At 38.0% G+C, this 21629-nt stretch overlaps 2 long non-coding RNA genes across 7 annotated transcripts in view; one reads left to right on the top strand and one right to left on the bottom strand.

The window, feature by feature from the left end:
• LOC139360036 (uncharacterized) overlaps positions 1 to 21629 on the top strand; it is a 61056-nt gene that overhangs the window by 9200 nt on the left and 30227 nt on the right. For both annotated transcript variants that reach the window (XR_011616953.1, XR_011616954.1), the window contains exons 2-3: positions 2031 to 2204; positions 2678 to 2779. This is a non-coding gene — a long non-coding RNA (uncharacterized lncRNA). The remainder of the gene's footprint in view (positions 1 to 2030; positions 2205 to 2677; positions 2780 to 21629) is intronic.
• LOC105498830 (uncharacterized) overlaps positions 6395 to 21629 on the bottom strand; it is a 48973-nt gene continuing 33738 nt past the window's right edge. For 2 of the 5 annotated variants that reach the window (XR_003013386.2, XR_011616947.1), the window contains 2 exons: positions 17861 to 17974; positions 6395 to 16031 (listed from right to left, as the gene is read on the bottom strand). This is a non-coding gene — a long non-coding RNA (uncharacterized lncRNA). The remainder of the gene's footprint in view (positions 16032 to 17860; positions 17975 to 21629) is intronic. The other 3 variants (XR_011616948.1, XR_011616949.1, XR_011616950.1) reach the window with 3 other exon arrangements.

Raw genomic sequence — 21629 nt, 5'->3', positions numbered from 1 at the left:
TTAATTAATTACATCTGCAAAAAATGTACATTTCTAATAAGGTCACATTCTGAGGTTCTAGGTAGACATAAATTTTGGGGGTATTCAACCCAGCACACTGCCTTCGCCAGCTAGTAATTTGTTGAAATTCACCCTTCTGTGACTGCTACGTAACATGAAATGGGTCTTTTAAATCTACTTCCTTAAGGCAGGGAATGAAGGAAAGGGGCCTAAGAAAGGCAGCAAGTCCTGGATGGAAGGTGGATTATGACACCTGGGAAAGTAATATCCGTGATGGCTGCAGAGACTCAAACCACAAATTTGAATACAAGTCATTCTATCCAACTGCCTGATGCCTTTGGAATCTACCCCTTGGCCAAGGCCACGACAAAATATGGTAAACAGAATGTAAGGCTATGAAGGGATGTATTTATAGCCACAGGAAAATATAGGGCTCTGCCTTGTGGAGGAGATGAAATGGAAACGAATGTCGTTTATAAATAATCATCACTGACTTAGTACATTCATAAAATTTCCCAGAAGCAGGAAACTGGAATGAGAATAGGCAAACCGGAAGCAATGCACTGAACAGTTGTTCTGCCTCCTTTCTTTTCTAGATGACAAAACTAAAGACCCCCACAGTGAAAATGCTTATCCCAATTTAGCCAGCTATTAAGTGGCAGAACCCAAACTGGATCTAATATCTCCTGACTCTGTTCTTCCTATTTTATCTTGATACTCCTCAGGAAAATGATTAGAATAAAATAAAAACGTATTTCTTGCAAGTTCTCACAATTATTACCTAGCAAGAGGATTTGAGGAAATGGCATTTTTGAGGAAATGGTGAGAAATTTGCCTTTAATTCATTTGTGTGGAGGGAGAGTTCATTTAATTTCTTAGTTTAATATTAAGTTGTAGAAACAGTGTTTGATAAACCAAATCACAGGAGGAAAAATAAGAAAAAGCTCCTTAGCAGTAGGCGTGATGTTACAATTTGTCAGCAGGAGGCGCTAGAGAGACATTGCAGGAGGAAGGGCTTGCCTTCTGGGACTGGTGTGCACAGCTTCTCTACCTCTTGGGCACTTTGGTAGCCGAGTGCCTCCAGTGAGACGCCTCCCAGTGAATGGCTGTCTCTTGCACCCTAGAGGGAAGACTTTTGGTAAGTTCTGAAGGGCAGATTTCAGGAAAGTTTCACTACCAGGGCAAAACAGTGACTTTTCTGCTATCCAGTGAGCCAAGGCTATGCACCATAGAGGAGGTGCCTAGCAATCAAGTGGACAAAATGACACTCAGGTGAATACAAGTCAGTCTCTTTCCCTAGTGCCTGCTCAACGGACTGTAAACAAAGTAACCACAGTGGCAGGGATGGAGGCTATGTATGGGCTCAAAAACAGGGACCGCCCCCACTCACCAAAACTGACCTAGCGAACACCACCATGTGTACCTACTTTGTCAACAGCAGAGGTCAATACTAAGCCCTTCAAGTGGTCTATGGGAACCAGCCAGCCACCTGGTGGCAGATTGATTACATTGGACCATTTTATTCACAGAAGAAACAGATTAATCCTCAGTGGAATAGACATATATTCTGAATATGGATTCGCCTTCCCTGCCTGTTATGCTTCAGCTAGCCCTACTATCTATGTACTTACAAAATACCTTAGTCATCTTCTTGGTATTCTGCACAGCATTGTTTCTCATCAAGGAGCTCATTTCACAGCAAATGAAGGATAGCAATGAGTTCATGTCTGTGGAAGGAATCAATTGGTCTTACCACCCACATACTCCAACATCCAGAAGCAGCTGGCCTAACTGAAAGTTGGAATGACTTACTGAAGACTCAGTTATGGTGTCAGTTGGGAGATAGTGCCCCAAAACAACAGCATTCTGTCTTACAGGGTATCATACATGCTTGGAATCTGAGATCATTATGATGCTGTTTCTTCATAACCAGATTACATGGATCTGGGCATCAAGGGGTAAAAGCGAGCATGACTCCTTTCACTTTTATACCCAATAACCCATTTGCAGAATTTTTTTTCCTCTTTCAGAGACTTTGAACTATGCTGGTTTGGAAGTCATAGTCCCCAAGGGAGGGATTCTTCCACCAACAGACACAATGTTTCAATTGAATTGGACCATTCAGGAAGGTGAAACTGCTTCCCAGACATATTAGACTTCTTATACCATTGGACCAACTGGAAAATAAAAAGGAGTTATTATAGGTGAGGTACTTGATCATGGTTACCAAGAGGAAGTTGTGTTGCTACTACACTATAGGGGCAAGGACTGTGTCTGAAACTCAGGGAGTTATCCAGGTGTGCCTCTTATACTTCTGTGGCCACTAGTAAATGTTAATGGAAAACTACAGAAACCAAAAAAGTCAAGGTTAACAACTTAGATTCTCCAGGAATAAAGGTTTGGGTCACTATACTGGGTAGAGAACCCCAACAAGCTGTGTTTCTGGCTGAGGATGGAGGATAGGTGAACTAGTTAATGGAAGAAGGAAGAGGCAGATATTCAGTTTCACAACAAATTACACAACCAAGGACAGTAATAGCTTTGTGTATTTTCTGTTTGCTTATTATATACAATTTTGTATTTCATATTCTAACCATTTTCATCTTCTCTCTCTACATTGTCGTTTTATATACACATAGTTGAAACTTAACTTTACAATGTATTGTTTCGGTTACAGAATATTTAGTGGGACTATGAATGAATTCGAGGAGTAATTAATATAACCAGTGATGAATACGATGACTGCCAGGACTGTGCATCTTTACATTTTGAGGAAATGGTGAGAAATTTGCCTTTAAAATAGATTGTTGTATTTTATTACAGAAGAAAGAGTTGCTTTGTTGATGTACAGATGTGCTCAAAGATGTTAAGAAGGTTGCACGTGTAAGTTGAGTAGTCAGAGTCCTATTCTCATTTGAATCTTTGCTTTTGCTCAAGCTATTCCATGAGGGAACCTTCAAAAAGTTCATAGAAAATGTGTATTATGAAAAACTATGCATGGATTTCAAATTTTTTGCAAATAAATTCATACTAACTTGATATGACATGTCTGAATAGAACCTAGTTTGAGGCACTAAGAAGGATAAGATATCAATTTGAAAAGATCCCCTGTTGGAACAACAGGAATTCTGCTAAAATTGAAGCAAGAACAAACATCAAATTTATGGTGATGCTTGCATGAAAGAATGGTGAAATCATTGACGCTTTACAAAAAGTTTATGAGGACAATGTCCCCAAATAAATCAGAAGTTTACAAATGGATCAATCACTTTAAGAAGGACAAGATGATATTGAAGATGAAGCCTGCAGTGGCAGACCATCCACATCAATTTGCAAGGGAAAAATAATCTTGTTTATGCCCTAGTTGAAAAGGACTGACAATTAACAGTACAAACAATAGCCAACACCATAGATGTCTCAAGTGGCTCAGCTTACACAATTCTGACGAAAAAAATAAAGTTGAGCAAACTTTCCACTCTATGAGTGCCAAAACCATTGCGCCCAGATCCACTGCAGACAAGAGCAGAGCTTTCAGTGGAAATTTTAAACAAATAAGATATAGGTCCAGTAGCATTTCCTTGAAGAATTGTAACAGGAGATGAAACATGGCTTTACTAGTATGATTCTGAAGACAAAGTACCATCAAAGCAATGGCTACCAAGACGTGGAAGTGGTCCAGTTAAAGCAAAAGTGGACTGGTTAAGAGCAAAGGTTGTGACAACAGTTTTCTGGAATGCTCAAGGAATTTTGCTTGATGACTTTCTGAAGGATCAAAGAATGATAACACTGCTTATTATGAGGGTGGTTTGAGACAGTTAGCCAAAACTTTAGAAGAGAAACACCCAGAAATCTTCACTAGAGTTCTTCACAATGACAATGTTGTTACTCATTCCTCTTATTAAACAAGGACAGTTTTGCAAAGGTTTCAATGGGAAATCAATAGACTTCATCCATCTTCCAGTCCTGATTGGGCTCATTCTGACTTTTTATTTTCTAATCTAAAAAAAATCTGTGAAGGGCACCCATTTTTGTTTCTTCAGTTAATAATGTAAAAAAGACTGCATTGACATGGTTAAATATCCAGGACCCTCAGTTCTTTAGGGATGGTCTCATCACTTACAAAAGTGTCTTGATCTTGGTGGAGCTTATGTTGAGAAATAAAGTTTTAATTTTTCAATTTTTATCTCTTAATTTTATTTTCCCACAAACTTGAAGTTCCCCATGTATGTACCTTAAATGACTCCTCCTATCCTCTCAAATTTGAGACACTGTTTATTTCATCAGGAAGTTTCTTTCAGTTACCCTACCTTGCAGTGATTTCTTTCTCTGTGTCCCTGAAGGATTTTTTTTATTTTATTTTATTTTATTTTTATTTTTATTTTTATTATTATTATTTTTTTTTTTTTTTGAGACGGAGTCTCGCTCTGTCGCCCAGGCTGGAGTGCAGTGGCCGGATCTCAGCTCACTGCAAGCTCCGCCTCCCGGGTTCGGGCCATTCTCCTGTCTCAGCCTCCCGAGTAGCTGGGACTACAGGCGCCCGCCACCTCGCCCGGCTAGTTTTTTGTATTTTTTTAGTAGAGACGGGGTTTCACCGTGTTAACCAGGATGGTCTCGATCTCCTGACCTAGTGATCCACCCGTCTCGGCCTCCCAAACTGCTGGGATTACAGGCTTGAGCCACCGCGCCCGGCCGTCCCTGAAGGATTTGATAGTATCATAGATTTAGTACCTAATTATACATTCTGAACTTAATTATCCTTTAATTATTGGATGTATTATACTGCTCTCCATCCCCCGCCCCACCTGCCCCAGTCCACTAGACCCTAAGCTCTTTTAGGATAATATCTCATTCCTTTTTTACACTGTCCATCAAAAACACACATACAGTGAGTCACTACTCAATGAAATACTTCTTAATTAAATAACTGCCCTTACCCACGTGCTGCACTGATCAATCTCCTTCTTGCTCCGAATTCAGTGTTTCAGCTAATACAGTGTTTTTCAACCTAATTTGACTAAAGAGCATCTTTGACATCAATATTTAATTCCTCAAAACCACTTGGGACTAAAAAGATAATTTGTTAATTTTTGCTTGATATGTAAAAATGATTTACATAAAATATTTTATTTTGAATTAACATATCATAAACTTCTTTAAAAGTATATTCTACATTTGTGATATGACTTTTTTCCATTATTTGGAAATAATTAAGAAAGCAGAGATAAAATACTATACTGTAGTTATTCCAAAAATTAAAATAGAATTACCATATGATCCAGCAATTCCACTTCTGGGTATATACCCAAATTAATTGAAAGCAGGAACTCAGAAAGATATTTGTACACCCATATTCATAACAGCATTATTCACAGTAGCCAAAAGGTGAAAGCAACACAAGTGTCCATCAGTAGATACATGGATAAACAAAATATGGTATGCATTTAATGGCACATTATTCAGTCTTAAAAAGGAAGGAAATTTTGACACATGCTACGACATGGATGAATCTTGACATTATGTGAAGAGAAATAAGATAGTTACAAAAAATACTATATGATTTCACTTATATGAGTTACCAGGATTAGTTAAATTTATAGAGCCAAAAAGTGGAATGGAGGCTACCAGGGGCTGGGGAAGGGGGAATAGGGAAATGGGTAGTAGCTGCAGTCAGATGATCCTGAAGCTGAAATCATCCGAAGACCTATCAACTCACAGGTCTGGTGGTGCATGTGATTGTATTTTGGACATGATGTGTCTGCATAGCTGGAGGCTATCCAGATGTCTCTCCATGCTGCCTTTCCATGTGGCTAGGTGGGGCTTCCTCAAAGTATGACAATGTGAGGGTCGTCAGACTTCTTACATGGCAGCTGGCTTCCCCTAGAGTCTGCATTCCAAGAGACCTGGGGAGAAGTTTCAAGGCTTCCCATGACCTAGCCTTAGGCAACCCAAAATATCACATTTTTGCTGTATTCTATTTGTCAAAGAAGTAACTAAAGTCAGCCCAGATTCAAGGAGAGAAGAATTAGACTTCACTCCCTAAAGAGAGAAATGGCAAAAAAATTTCAGCCACTTGTAATCTGTTATAAGTGAGCTCATCTGATTGCAAAGTGCAATTATTACTTTCATTCCCATTTTATGTAATACCAGACTGCATAAGTCATATTATGTATTCACTAACATACTGTATTACTGGAAAATGGACACCTTACATGTGACAAGACTTTTTGCCTAGGACAAAAAAAAAAAAAACTAACTTTTTGTGTTACTATAGAATTTCCATTTTTACCCATTTCTAGTTTTTTTTTTTTTTTGAGACGGAGTCCCGCTCTGTCGCCTAGGCTGGCATGCAGTGGCTCTCTGCTCACTGCAGCCTCCGCCTCCCGGGTTCAATGATTCTCCTGCCTCAGCCTCCTGAGTATCTGGGATTACAGTCCTGCGCCACCACGCCCAGCTAATTTTTGTATTTTTTAGTAGAGATGGGGTTTCACCATGTTGGTCGTGCTGGTCTCGAACTCCTGACCTCAGGTGATCTGGTAACCTCGGCCTCCCAAAGTGCTTGGATTATAGGTGTGAGCCACCACACCCTGCCTACACCCATTTCTAGTTTTTAGTATAATTTCCTATTTCTTAACTTGAAGATTGCTTTACTTTTTTTCTCATACAAATGTTTTTGTTGAGATATAATTTACATACTGTAGTGAGCAGAAAAATGGTACTCCAAAGAAACCCACATCCCAATCCCTGGAAGCTGTGAACGTGTTGTACTATATGGCAAAAGCGAATTAAGGTTACAGGTGAAATTAAGGTTGCCAAGTAGGTGACCTTGAAATAGATTATTCTGGATTGTCTGGTTGGGTCCAATGTAATCAAAAGGGTCCACATAAGTGAAAGAGAAGCAGAAGAATGGTCAGATTGATGTGAGAAGGACTCAATCTGCTATTGCTTCCTTGGAAGATGGAGGAAGGGGCCATGAGCCAGGAATGCAGGCAGCCTCTAGAAGCTGGAAGAGCCAAGGAAACATTTCCCTAGTAAGCTCCAGAAAGGAATGCAACACTGCTGACACTTTGCTTTTAGCAAAATGAGACCGTAACAGACTTCTGACCTCTAGAACTGGAATGCAATATATTTGTCTTGTTTTAAACCAGCCAGGTTGTGATACTTTGTTACAGCAGCAATAGGAAACATATACATGCCACAAAAATTCACCCTTTTGAAGTATATGATTCAACCGTTTTTAGTATAGTCACAAAGTTGTATAACTTCACCACTATCTAATTACAGCATATTTTAATCACACCCCAAATAAGTTCCATTATCAGTCACTTCCCAGTGCCTCCTCCTCCTAGCTCTTGACTATCACTAAACCATTTTATATCTCTGTGGATTTGTCTGTGCCAGATATTTCACATAAAAGGAATCATACATGTGTCCTGTTGGGTTTGGCTTCTTTCCCTTACCATAATGTTTTTAAGGTTCATCATGTAGCATGGATCAGTACTTCATTTCTTTTTATCGTCAAATAATATTCCATCATATGGCTATATCACATTTTGTCTATTCATCAGTTAATGGACATTTGAGTTGTTTCCACTTTGGGGGCATTCTAAATCATGCTACTATGGACATTGGTATATAAGTTTTGTGTGAACAAATGTTTCCAATACTTTTGCATATATACTTAGGAGTGGAATTGTTGAATCATATGGCAACTTTCTGTTTAACCTTTTGAGGAACTGCTAAGCTATGCTCCATAGTGGCTGCGCAATTTCATATTTCCACCACCAATGTATGAGGGCTCCAACTTGTCCACATGCTTGCCAACATTTATTTTCTATTTTAAAATTATTATTATAGCCATCCTAGTGGTTTTAAGGTGGTATTTCATTGTGGTTTTGACTTGCATTTCCCTAACGATTAATGATGTTGGGTGTATCTTAAAGTGCTTATCATCCATTTATATTATTTCTTTAGGGAATGTCTGTTCAAATTCTTTGTCCATTTAAAAATTGAGCTATTTGTCTTTACATTGTTCAGTTGTGAGAGTGCTTTGTGTACTCTGGATAATAGTCTGTTATCAGATATATAATTTATAAATATTTTCTTCTTAGTGGGTTGTCTTTTCACTTTTTTGATAGTTACTTTGAAACATAGAAGTTTTTAATTTTGATGAAGTTCAATTTTTTTTCTTTAGTTGTTTGTGTTTCGGTGTCCTATTTAAGAAACCACTGCCCAATCCAAGGTCATAAAGATTTATTGCTATTTTTTTCTGAGAACTATATACCCTTAGCTCTTGCATTTAGGTCTTAGATCCATTTTGAGTTAATTTTTGTATGTGGTGTGTGTAGTAAGGATGCAACTTCATCCTTTTTCATGTGGAAATCCAGTTGTCCCAGAACCATTTGTTGAAAAATCCAATCTGTCCCATTGTGTTGTTTTGGCACCTTTGTCAAAAATCAGTTGACCATAAACATATGAGTTTTTCCTGGACTTTCAATGTCATTCTGTTGATCAATGTATCTGTCCTTATGCCAGTACCACATAGTTTTGATTACTGCAGATTTGTGGTAAGTTTTGAAATCAAGAAGTGTAAATTCTCCAACTTCATTCTTTTCCAAGATTGTTTGTTTTGGTTATTCTGGGTCCCTTGCATTTCCACATGAATTTTAGAATCAGCTTGTCAGGTTTTCTAAAACAGGCAGCAGTGATTTTAATAGGCATTGTGCTGAATCTGTAGATCAGTTGGGGGAGTATTGTCACCTTAATATCACTGCTTTCCAATCCGTGAATATAGAATGCCTTTCCATTTTTTAAAGTCTCTTTAATTTCTGTCAACAGTGTTTTGTAGTTTTCAGTATACAAGCTTCAGACTTATTTTGTTAAATTTATTCCTAAGTATTTCATTACTTTTGAGGCTATTGTAAATGGAATGCCTAATGTTGTTTTTGGATTACTCATTGCTGCTGTATAGAAATACAGTTGATTTTTGTATATTGATCTTGTATCAATTACAAGGGTTCAGCAACGTTGCTGAAATTGTTTATTATTTATTAGTTCTAATAGTTCTTTTGGTGGTTTCTTTCTTTTTTTTTTTTTTTTGAGACGGAGTTTCACTCTTGTCTCCCAGGCTGGAGTACAATGGCGCAATCTCGGCTCACTGCAACCTCCACCTCCCGGGTTCAAGTGATTCTCCTGCTTCAGCCTCCTGAGTAGCTAGGATTTCAGGCATGTCCAGCTAATTTTTTTGTATTTTTAGTAGAGACAGGGTTTCACACTGTTGGCCAGGCTGGTCTCAAACTCCTGACCTTAGGTGATCCACCTGCCTCGCGGTGTCTCACACCTGTAATCCCAGCACTTTGGGAGGCCGAGGTGGGTGGTGGCTTCTTTAGAATTTTTCTTTTCTTATTTTTAGGAACAGGATCTTGCTCTGTTGCCCAGGCTGAAGTGCAGTGACATAGTCACAGCTCACTGCAGCCTTGACTTCCCAGCCTCAAACAGTCCTCCCACCTCAGTCTCCTCAGTAGGTGGTACTATAGGCATGTGCCATGATGCCTGGCTAATTTTTTAATTTTTGTGTAGCGACGAGTTTTGCTTTGTTGCCTAGGCTGGTAGAATGTTCTTTGTACTATTCATATCATCTGAAAATAAAGATAGCTTTACTTCTTCCTTTCCAATCAGGGTACTTTTAATTTCATGTTCTTGCCCAATTTCCCTGGCTAGAACCTGCAGTACAATATTGAATAGGAGTGGTAGAAATGAACATCTTTGTCTTATTCCTGATTTTAGGGGAAAACTTTCCATTTTTTACCATTTAGTGTGATGTTAGCTATGAGGGTTTTGTTGTTGCTTTGAGTCAGGTTCTCACTCGGTTGCCCAGGCTGGAGTGCAGTGGCCCAATCATGGCTCACTGCAGCCTTGCCCTCCTCAGGCTCAGGTGATCCTCCCACCTCAGCTTCCTGAGTAGCTGAGCCTAAAGGTGAACACCACCATGGCTGGCTAGCTTTTGTGTTGTTTGTAGAGACGGGGTTTCACCATGTTGCCCAGGCTGGTCTCAAACTCCTGATTTCAAGCCATCCACCCGTCTTGGCCTCCCAAAGTGCTGGGATGAAAAGTGTGAGCCACCGCGCCTGGCCAGCTATGGGTTTTCATAAATGCTCTGTATTAGGTTAAGGAAGTTCCCTTCAATTTCTACGTTTGTTTTTCTCATGAAAGGATATTGAATTTTTGGTCAATTTTTTTGTGTGTCTATTGAGATGGTCATGTGGGTTTTGCTTTTTATTCTATAGATATGATGTAATTCTATTTATTAATTTTCTTTTGTTGAACTGTCATTCTTAAAAATCATAATATATATAATTGTTTTGTAGTCTGTATCTGATATTTTTAGCATCTGAAATTGTTGCATTTGCTGTTTCTTTCTCAAGGATTCTAGTTTTCTTACATGTTTTGTGACTTTTGACTATAACTAAAGTTACTTGTAGAAATAATTTGAGATTAGGATGATGGTACTTTCCTCCAGAGAAGATATTTATTTGCCACTTACAAAACAGCAGGAAGTTCACCTATCCAGGACCATCTCAAATCATACGAAAGCACTGAGATTTCCTGAACAACCTAGGTGATTCAAAAATGGCCTATAATTTTGCACAAAAGCATTATAATTCACCCCCACTTCAAGGAAGGTTTCCTCTGACTCCTAACTGTGTGTAGTATCTGTCCCCCTTACCCTGTTAGTTCTCTAAAAGGAAAGTTGGAATGTTCTGTAATAGGAAAATATACTAAAAAATGACGTAGACCCTTACCTTATATCATATATAAAATTATCTTGAAATGGAGAACTAGCCTAAAAATATAAGAGCTAAAATTTAAACCCCTAGGAGAAAATCTAGAAAAAGAATCTTTGTGATGTTGGGTTAGTTAGCAGTTTCTTAGATAGGGCACACCAAGTAAGAACCAAAGGAAAAAAATAGATCAAAACTACATCAAAAATTAAAACATTTTGCTCTTCAAAAGACACCATTAAGGAAGACACAGAAAATATTTGCAAAACATATATCTGATGAGGGATTTGTCTTCAGAATATGTAAAACTCTTACAAATCAGTAAGACAATCTATTTTTTAAAAATGGTAAATAAACACATGAAATTTGGTCAACATTATTAGTCATTAGATAAATTGCATTTTAAAGCCACCATGAGGTGCTGGGCACAGTGGCTCATTCCTGTAATCCCAGCACTTTGGGAGGCTGAGGTGGTTGGATCACTTGAGGCCAGGAGTTTGAGACCAGCCTGGCCAACATGGTGAAACCCCGTCTCTACCAAAATTACAAAAACTAGCCGGGGCTGGCCACGGTGGCTCCTGCTTGTAATCCCAGCACTTTGGGGGCAGGGGACAAGACGCGTGGATCACCTGAGATCAGGAGTTCGAGACCAGCCTGGCCAACATGGCAAAACCCCGTCTCTACTAAAAATCCAAAAATTAACTGGGTGTGGTGGCGTGTGCCTGTAATCCCAGCTACGCGGGAGGCTGAGGCAGGAGAATCGCTTGAACCCGGGAGGCAGAGTTGCAGTGAGCCAAAATTGTGCCACTATACTCCAGCCTGGGCAACAGAGCAAGACTCCATCATAAAATAAAATAAAATAAATAAAATAAAATAAAACGAGCTGTTACTGGAGTGCCCTGATGATTCTGGAACTACTCTTGGAAAAACAGATCTCCAGCAGACTTTCAGCTTCTTCAATCTGTGGTCTCTGTTCCTGGAGGCGGGCTGAAGCTCCCTAGACAGAAAGGCCAGGAACTGTTACAGTTCTACTAGAAGCTGCCCTTTCAGGTACATTTCTGGTTTCAGTCACTGTTGGCAGGGTCCTTGAAGGGTCCAGAAAGAGACTTATGAGTTCCAGATGAATATGAATAGCAAAATTTCCTGGCATGTTTTGGAAAGACACATGGTTCATGGCAATTACTTCACTCCAGGCTGGAATTCCTACTCTCTATGGATAGTACTCTCTTCCTTCTTTATATATACTTGTTTCTTTTTCATTTGCAACCCAGTACAGTACCTTTTTAAAATTCAACAGTCATCATGGCTGTGGAGTGAAACAGCAAAACAGTTATTACTGTGAGTTTCCCTCCTCAGAAATCATCCAGGAATGGCAAATTGCAATCCTTCCTTCGGTCATAGATGTCTCCTAAAGGAGGGCAATACTTAATAAGATAATTTTATAAATGGAAACATAATGAAATTTCCTAAGTAATTTGCAAGGCTGCTGTAACATTGTCATGCACATAGTCACATTTATTTTAAAATAATGCTTTGTTTTGTAGAGCACTAAGAGGAACTCAGAATAAGGAGACTGAACGTCTAACAGTATTAAAATGTGGCTCCAATTACAGTTAACAAAAGATATTTTCCCTGCTGAGGGAACTGCCTTATAGTGACAGTGATCACCTTTCTATAGTGATGTAGAAAGAGAGACACTTTTTCCTCTGAGATAATGAAGGCTGGACAGGAATACAGATTTTATAAATTTCCAAATTTTTTCCCACACAAGACAGTCAAGGAGCATAAGTACTAGATTCTCCTTTTCCTATTTCGGAAATCAGTTTACTAATCCTAGCAACAAAATAGCTCACATTTCATAGGCACTTGATGCTACTGTGACAAGTGCCTCATACACACCATCCCACTGAATACTCTCTGCAGACAGGAAGTGCCTGTTAACCATTGAGCTAGGGCTGAGCTCCTCTTTAGGATTCATTCCTTTTGTGCTTCAGAGCATCTTGGAGGCTGGAGGCTCGCTCCTCAGTGGCTTCAGGAGCAGAGGCCGCCCCTGCATGAGTTTTATCCTAGGAGTCTACCACGGGGGCTTCTTCCAGTGCCTCCCTGCCCAGGGCTATGAAAATCCTCATCGAATCAGACAGTACGAAGATCCTTGGTCCCCTTTCCTAGAACTGTTTACAGGGAAGGCTTTGAGTGAACATGGACTGCAATCAGTTGAGGACTAAATCAGAGGAGCTGAAAGGAGGCATTAAGTATAGACTTTTGTGATAGGATAAGACTCTGAAACAGGAACTTCTGATGATGCTGTTCTCAGTAAATTTCCTTCTCATCTCATAGCCTTTCTATCACTCAAGTCATGAGCCTGAAGTGGATATTGTTTCAAGCGACAGAAAAACTTAAGTTTTTCCAAATAGTTTTTTGTGACCACATAGTGGGAACAATAGTCTTTAAAACCAATATTTTAAAATTCCAGTAGAACATTAATTTTTTTAAATAGTGGGCTTTTTGAGAAATTTCCTCATTTCTTTCCTTTCTTTTTTGAGTTATAAAAATTCATCTTTGAAAATCCAAAGCTGACATCTGAAGGATCCTTAAATACAAAGTTCATAGCATAAACAATAGTTAGTGGGGAAAATGCATGCTAGCGTGAGTTAAAGTGTGATCAGCTAGTAGAATGAGAAAACCAGAAAATGGGAAGGCAGGTGACTAAAGCTTAGGAGCTGGTGGCTTTCTGAGCAGGCACCATTAGTTGCCTGCCCAACAGCAGTTCTCTCTTTTTGAAACCAGTCATGGTAATGCAACGCCTTCTCTTTTCATTACCTACTTACATTTCCAGCTTCATTTGTTGCTAGGATGAATGGCTAAGAGATCCAGTTATTAGCAATGAGAATAAAGGAAAAATGACCTGGAAAGCATGTGGGAAAGACTTTGCTATTGATAAAAGGAAATCCCTTTCCCCTTTGCCATTTTCTTCCTGACTTCAATGCAGTTGTGTAAGAAAGTGATGCTTGAAGCTGCACAGTTTGGAAATCGTAAGATAATAAAGCAAAAAATGAAATGCAAGCACATTGAGAATGCAGGTGTGGTAGGCAGACCAGTGTTCCCCAAAGTTAGCCATGTTATAATCCCTGAAACCTGTGACTATGTTCTGTTGCCTGGCATGGGGGAATTAAGATTGCAGATGGAATTAAGGTTGCTAATCAACTAACTTTGAAATAAGGAATTATCTTGGATAATCCTGGTGGGTCCAGTGTAATCACAAGGGTCTTTAAATGGAAGAGGGAGGCAGAAGAGGATGTTGGAGTCAGAGAAACTTGAATGTGCTACATTGCTGGACTTGAAGGTGGAAGAAGGGGCCATGAGCCATGGAATGTAGGCCATCTCTAGAAGCTGGAAAAGACAAGGAAACAGATTCTGTCATGCAGCCTCTAGAAGGCTCCAAGGCTGTTGGCACAGTCCTGACAACACCTTTGTTTTAGCCAAGTTAGACCATTTTACACTTCTAACTTCCGGAACTGTAAAACAATAAATTCATGTTGTTTTAAGTCACTACATTTGTGGTAACTTGTAACAGCAGCAGTAGGAAATGAATATAACCATTCAAGGGCAAAACAGCTCCCAGCCCCCCAGGCAGCAAGGTGTGACCATGTGTGTAAGTTACTTCCCACTCTTGTCCTGAAAAGAAAGCTCCTTGCTCTCAGCTTACGTTTTATTTCTATAAAGTAGAACATGGTCATGCAAATGATTGGCCTATTTCTATCTGGTAGATGTGAACAACGCTGTATGGGTTCGCTGAAGCCACAGACAGAATAACCTGGATCCCTGAATAACAGTAAGATGCAGAGACACATACACTCCTGGTTCACCCACCTACTGAGACTTTCACACCAAGGGGAAATAAACTCTCTGTCTTGTTTAAGTCACTGTTATTTAGCGTGTACAGAAGTCTTGCAACCAATATCCTATATTTCTCTTGGAAACAGAATTGATCAGACAAAAAAATCAGCAAAAATTTAGAAGATGTGAACAATTCAATTAACAAAGTGGATTTCTATACAGAATATAGAATATATATTTAATATATACAGAATATACGGAAGACTGCACCCAACAACTGCTGAATACATTTTCTTTTCAAGGACGCATGGAATCTTCACCAAAATTGACCATATGCTGGACTCTAAAGTAAGTCTCAACAAATCTCACAGGGTTGAAAATCATACGGAATTTTCACAGGATTAAAATTATACAGAATAGGCCGGGCGCGGTGGCTCACGCCTGTAATCCCAGCACTTTGGGAGGCCGAGATGGGCGGATCACGAGGTCAGGAGATCGAGACCATCCTGACTAACACGGTGAAACCCCGTCTCTACTAAAAATACAAAAATTAGCCAGGCGCGGTGGCGGGCGCCTGTAGTCCCAGCCACACGGGAGGCTGAGGCAGGAGAATGGCATGAACCCAGGAGGCGGAGCTTGCAGTGAGTGGAGATCACGCCACTGCACTCCAGCCTGGGAGACAGAGCGAGACTCCGTCTCAAAAAAAAAAAAAAAAAAAAAAAATTATACAGAATATATTTGCTTACCACAATGCAATTAAGCTAGAAATTAATTACAAAAAGATAACCTTAAAAATATTCTTATGTTTGGAGATTATAAAATATATTTCTAAATAATCCTTGTGTCCAAAAAGAATTTACAATGAATATTATAAAACATTTTAAATTAAATGGTGATATCTTGAATCACCAATAGTAGCTTTTAAATGTTCTCACCACAATGATAAGTATGTAAGGTAATGAGTATGTTAATTAGCTTGATTTAGCCATTCTACAATGTATACATGTTTCAAAACATCATGTGGTACATGACGAATATACCCACTTTTTGTCAATTTAAAATAATTTAAATATAAATTAACCAAAAATACTAAAATTAATAACAATTAAATCCCAATTAAAATAAGTTAATTAAATGGTAGTAAAATACTACACATTAAAATGTGAGATGTACCTAAGGCAGTACTGAAAAGAAAATTTGTAATCTTTAGTGCTTAAAAGGTGAAAATCAACAAAGAAAGCATTCATTTCAAAAGCTTAGAAAAAGAACAATAAAATATAGCAAAATACAGTAGAAGAAAGAACATATTAGAAATAAAATAAAAACAATAAAAAAAAAAACTGTCATACAATAAAAACAATCAACAAAGCCATAGTTCTTTCAAAGACATCCAGTCAATAAACCACTGCTGAGATCCTTCAAGAAAAAAAGAGAAGACACAATTAATAAGAGTGACTATAATTTATGTCTACACCAGGGCATGTTTACACTGAGAAAGGCCACTGAATGTAATTAAATTATATACTTTTTTGAAACATTTATTAATTAACAAATTAATTTTATCATACCAGTGAACCTATAAAATACTTTTGTTCAAAAACTACTCTCAAAAATTGTTTCTAAAAAAATTAAAAGAGCATGTATAGCAAAGCAGTCACTGAATTTTTTTGACAAGTGTATTTTTCTCAATATGATCACATTTAACACCTATATAAAATTGCCTGCAATCCTTTTTTCAAGCTATGATTTTTTTTTTCAAAAAAAAATCCTTTTTTTCAAGCTATGATTGAAAAAAGGATTGCAGGCAATTTTATATAGGTGTTAAATGTGATCATATTGAGAAAAATACACTTGTCAAAAAAGCTATGATTAATTTATAGTTGAGTTGAATTGGGTTGGGTTCTTTTGGAAACAGATTCTGAGATGAAGCTGACCGAGCAGTCTGTTTGAGGAATGTCTTTGGGATCAATGTGTACGGGAGGAAAAGGAAGGAAAAGTGAGAGAGCAAAGGGCCAATTGGGCTATGATACAACCCAATGATAGCCTTAATCAACCCCACGGGGAACTCTGCTATTAAAATGACTTGTCAGAGTTGTCCTGTTTGTGCCACAATGTCCAGATCTTTAACCCCCACCAGTTGTTGAATATGGACCACTGGAGGAAGAACAGGGCCTTAAGCAAGGCAGCCCTCCAGCTGAGAGAGGCCCTGAATGCATTGTATCTGTCACTAGCTTTGCGGCCAAAAGTCATGATGGAAGCTGCTCAGTGCATATGTGTCTTATACACAACTGGGCCACATCATGGCTGAAGCCTGAATGAATTCCAAAGTGAAGATCGACCAAAACCATTATGGCTTATTTAAATTCAACTATTGATGATAGTTAAATTGTGTTTCTCTAGGGAAAAATGCTAAACTGAGTAAGATGCCAGGAAAATAGATATAAACTGGGACTGTCCCATACACATCAGGTCCATTTCAGGCAAATAAAGATGTATGATAGCCCTACAAATAACTGACATTAGAAATGAGAATGGAGACATTGTTACAGATTGGCAGAGATTAAAAGAATAACAATTTGAAATTTAGAAATATTCATTTGAAATTCCTTGAAAACACAATTTTCCAGTTTACTGATAGAAGTAGAAATAGGAAACATTAATAGCCCAATACTGCTAAGGAAATTCAATCTATAATTTTAAATCATCCCCCCAACCCGCAAAAACTACAAGCCTAGTTTCACTAATGAAATCTTCCCGAACATTTAAAGAGGAAATAGTGCCAATCTTAAAAATTCTTACAGAGGTTAGAAAAATAGAAAATATTCTCATTCTTATTTTATAAGGCCAGGATAACCCTGAAATGCCAAAAGCTAATAAAAACATTACAAAAAAAAAAAAAAAAAAGAAAGAAAAAATGGCAAGGTAATTTCACTAATGAATACAGTTACAAAAATCTAAATAAAATATTAGCAAAATCCCTCAGCAATACATACAACATGATGAAATAGGTTCATTCCCAGAATGCAAGGTTTACTTAATACTATTGGAAAATTATTAAATGCAATCCGCTATATTAACAAAACAAAGAAGAAAAATTGTATGATTTAAGATACAGAAAAGTTGTTTAATAAAATCAAATCTCTATGTTGAAAAGAAAAAAAACAACCTCTTAGCAAACTAGAAATAGAAGGAAAAATCCTTAATACAATAAAGAATATTCACTAAAGACCCACAGCAGACATTACCTTTAATAATGAGATGATCAAGCTTTCTTCTAGACACAGGAAACAAGACAAGGATCTGAGAAACAAGACAGGATTCCACTGTTACTACCTCTACTCAACATTGTCCTAGAGATCCTGGCAGAGAAAAAAGCAAGGAAAAAAGTTAAAAGCTAAGGATTAGAAAGGAGGATTTTTGGCTGGGTGTGGAGGCTCATGCCTGTAATCCCAGCACTTTGGGAGGCAGGCGGATCACCCGAGATCAGGAGTTCGAGACCAGCCTGGCCAACATAGTGAAACCCAGTCTCTACTAAAAATACAAAAAATTAGCCAGGTGTGGGGCGGGTGCCTGTAGTCCCAGCTACTCAAGAGGCTGAGGTATGAGAATTGCTTTAATCTAGGAGGCAAAGGTTGCAGTGAGCTGAGATCACACCACTGAACTCCAGCCTGGGCAACTAGAGCAAAACTCCATCTCAAAAAAAAAAAAAGAAAAAAGAAAAAAAAGGAGGATTTTTTAATAAGACATGGTAATATTTGTAGATAACCTATAGATAAATTAAGAGCATTAACAAGTTCAATATACAACAAGCAACTGCATTTTTACATTTCAGCAAAAAGTTGGAAAGTAAAAAAAAAAAAAATCCTTTAAAGTCATTAGAAATTAAACACCTAAAGCATATGACAAAAGATAGGCATGACTTTTAAGCAAAAAGTTATGAAATATAATTGAGGGAATCTGAAGGGCTCCCAAATAACCAGAACAATCTTGAAACAGAACAAATTTGGAGGTCTCATACTTCCTAAAATTCAAAACTTATTCCAAAAACACAGTAATCAAAACATTATGGTACTGGTGTAAAGACAGACCTACAGACTAAAGGAATAGAATAGAGAGCTCAGAAATATCTGAGCCCACACAGAGTCAAATGCTTTTTAACAAGGATGCTGAGACCATCCAGTGGGGAAACAGTCTTTTCAACAAATAGTGCTGGGAAGGTTGGATATCCATATGCAAAAGAATAACGTCAGACCCTTACACATCATACGAAAATTAACTCAAAATGAATTAAAGACCTAAATGCAATAGCTAAAGCTGTAAAACTCTCAGAAGAAAACATAAGGGGAAATCTTCATAACATTGGATTTGGCAATGATTTATTTAATATGAAACCAAAAGCACAGGCAACAAAGCCAAAATAGATAAACTGGACTACATCAAACTTTAAAACTCCTGTGCATCAAAGGACACAATCAACAGAATGAGAAGGCAACCTATAGAATGTGAGAAAATATTTGCACATCATTTCAGACAGGGTTTAATATCCAGAATATATAAAGAACTACAATGCAACAACAAAAAACAACCAATTAAAATATGGGCAAAGGCCTTGAGTAGATATTTCTCCAAGGAAGATATACAAATGGCCTAACAAACACCTGAAAAAATGCTAAACACCATTAATTAGGGAAATATAAATTGAAACCACAAGATATCACCTCACATGCATTAGGATAGCTACTAGCAAAAAAACAAACCAAACAACCGGAAAATAACAAGTGTTGGCAAAGATGTGGAGAAACTGGAACTCTTGTGCATTATTGATAGAAAAGTAAAATGGTGCAACTGCTCTGGAAAACAGTGGTTCCTCAAAAAACTAAAAATAAAATTACCATGTGATCCAGCAATTCCACTTCTGGGTATATACCCAAAAGAATTGAAAGCAGGATCTTGAAGAAATATCTGGACACCCATGTTAGTAGCAGCATTATTCACAATAGCCAAAAGGAGGAAGCAACCCACATGTCCATCAATGGGTGAGTGGATAAACAACATGTGGTATTTAGTATAATGGACTATTATTCAGCCTTCAAAAGGAAGGAAATTCTGACACATGGTACACCATGGGTGATCCTGAGGACATGATGCCAAGTGAAAAAAAGCCAATCACAAAAAATACAAACACTGAATTATTCTTCTTATATGAGGTACCTAGAGTAGTCAAATTCATAGAGACAGAAAGTAGAATGGTGATTGCCAGGGACTGGGCGGAGGGGGAGGTGGCAATGGGCAGTTGTTTAATGGGTATAAGGTTTCAGTTTTGCAGAATTGCAAGAGTACTGGAGATTGTTTGCACAATGTGAATGTAGTTGATACTACTAAATTGTGCACTTAAAAATGGTTAAGGTGGTAAATTTTATGTCATGTATATTTTAACACAATTTAAAAAACACAACAGAGCCTATAAAACAATATTTACGGAGAAAATTATTGAGAAACCAGTAAAAAAAATTTTACTGAAGCACATTAAAGAAGACCTAAATAAATGGAATGAATTCCGTATTCATGGACTGATTATAACTTAATTGTAACCTATTGTAACCTAATATCGTAAAAATGGCAATTTTTCCCAAATTAACTTGTAGACTTAATATAATCCCAATAAAAATTGAAACACTTTTTATGGAAATTGAAAAATGAATACTAACATTTACACTGAAATACAGAGTTAAGAAGAGCAAAGACACTCTTGAAGGAGAATGTAGGTGATAAGACTTGCTCTACTGGTTATCAAGATTCATTAAAAGAGCCAGGTGTGGCCGGGCGCGGTGGCTCAAGCCTGTAATCCCAGCACTTTGGGAGGCCGAGGCGGGTGGATCACGAGGTCAGGAGATCGAGACTATCCTGGCTAACACGGTGAAACCCCGTCTCTACTAAAAATACAAAAAACTAGCCGGGCGTGGTGGCGGGCGCCTGTAGGCTCAGCTACTCGGGAGGCTGAGGCGGGAGAATGGCATGAACCCGGGAGGCGGAGCTTGCAGTGAGCCGAGATCACGCCACGGCACTCCAGCCTGGGAGACACAGCGAGACTCCGTCTCAAAAAAAAAAAAAAAAAAAAAAAAAGAGCCAGGTGTGCTGACTCACGCCTGCAATCCTAGTACTTTGGGAGGCTGAGGCAGGAGGATTGCTTGAGCCCAGGAGTTTTAAACAGGCCTGGGCAACAAAAGGAGACCCTGTCTCTACAAAAAGTTTTTAAAAATTAGCCAGACACGGTGGCGTGCACCTGTGGTCCCAGTTACATGGGAGGTTGAGGCTGGAGGATTGCTTGAGCCCAGGAGGTTGAGCCATGTTTGTGCCATTGCACTCCAGTTTGGGCAACAGAGTGAGACCCTGTTATCTTAAAAAAAAAAAAAAAAAAAAAAAAAAAAAAAAAAAAAAAGATTCATTGATTCGTTAAAAGGTTGTAATAACTAAAACAGTGTGGTGTTAGTGTAAGATAAATAAACATACCAATGGAAGAAATTAGAGGTACCAGGAAAGGATTCATACATACGTGGGTGGCTTGACATGTGACACAAAGATCTTTGCAGAACAGTGGGAGAAAGTTTTTTTTTTTTTTTCAATAAATGATGCTGAATCAATTATCTAAATGGAAAATGTAAAATAAAATTGACCCCTACTTCTTACCATACAAAAAATCTTTTTCAAGTTAATTATAAACCTAATTGTAAAAAGCAAAACATTAAAGATGAGGGAATATAATATAGGAAAACATTTTCAAGATATTGAGATAGGGAGAGATTTTAGAAATATGACACTAAAACTCTAATCTCAAAGGGAAAGAAAAAATGATAAATTCAACTTATTAAAAATTAGGATTTTTATTTATCAAAAGACATGCAAATGTGGAATTCCAGGATATTCGCTGTGCAACAAATGAAAAAGTAGTCTCAATTTGAGCAGTAGCACTGAGAATAACTCCAGTAATTTTTTAGAAGAATTATTGGAAAATTC

The sequence above is a fragment of the Macaca nemestrina genome, chromosome 19, assembly GCF_043159975.1.
Source record: "Macaca nemestrina isolate mMacNem1 chromosome 19, mMacNem.hap1, whole genome shotgun sequence".
NCBI lineage: Eukaryota > Metazoa > Chordata > Mammalia > Primates > Cercopithecidae > Macaca > Macaca nemestrina.
This window is presented reverse-complemented; position numbering and strand designations above follow the sequence as displayed.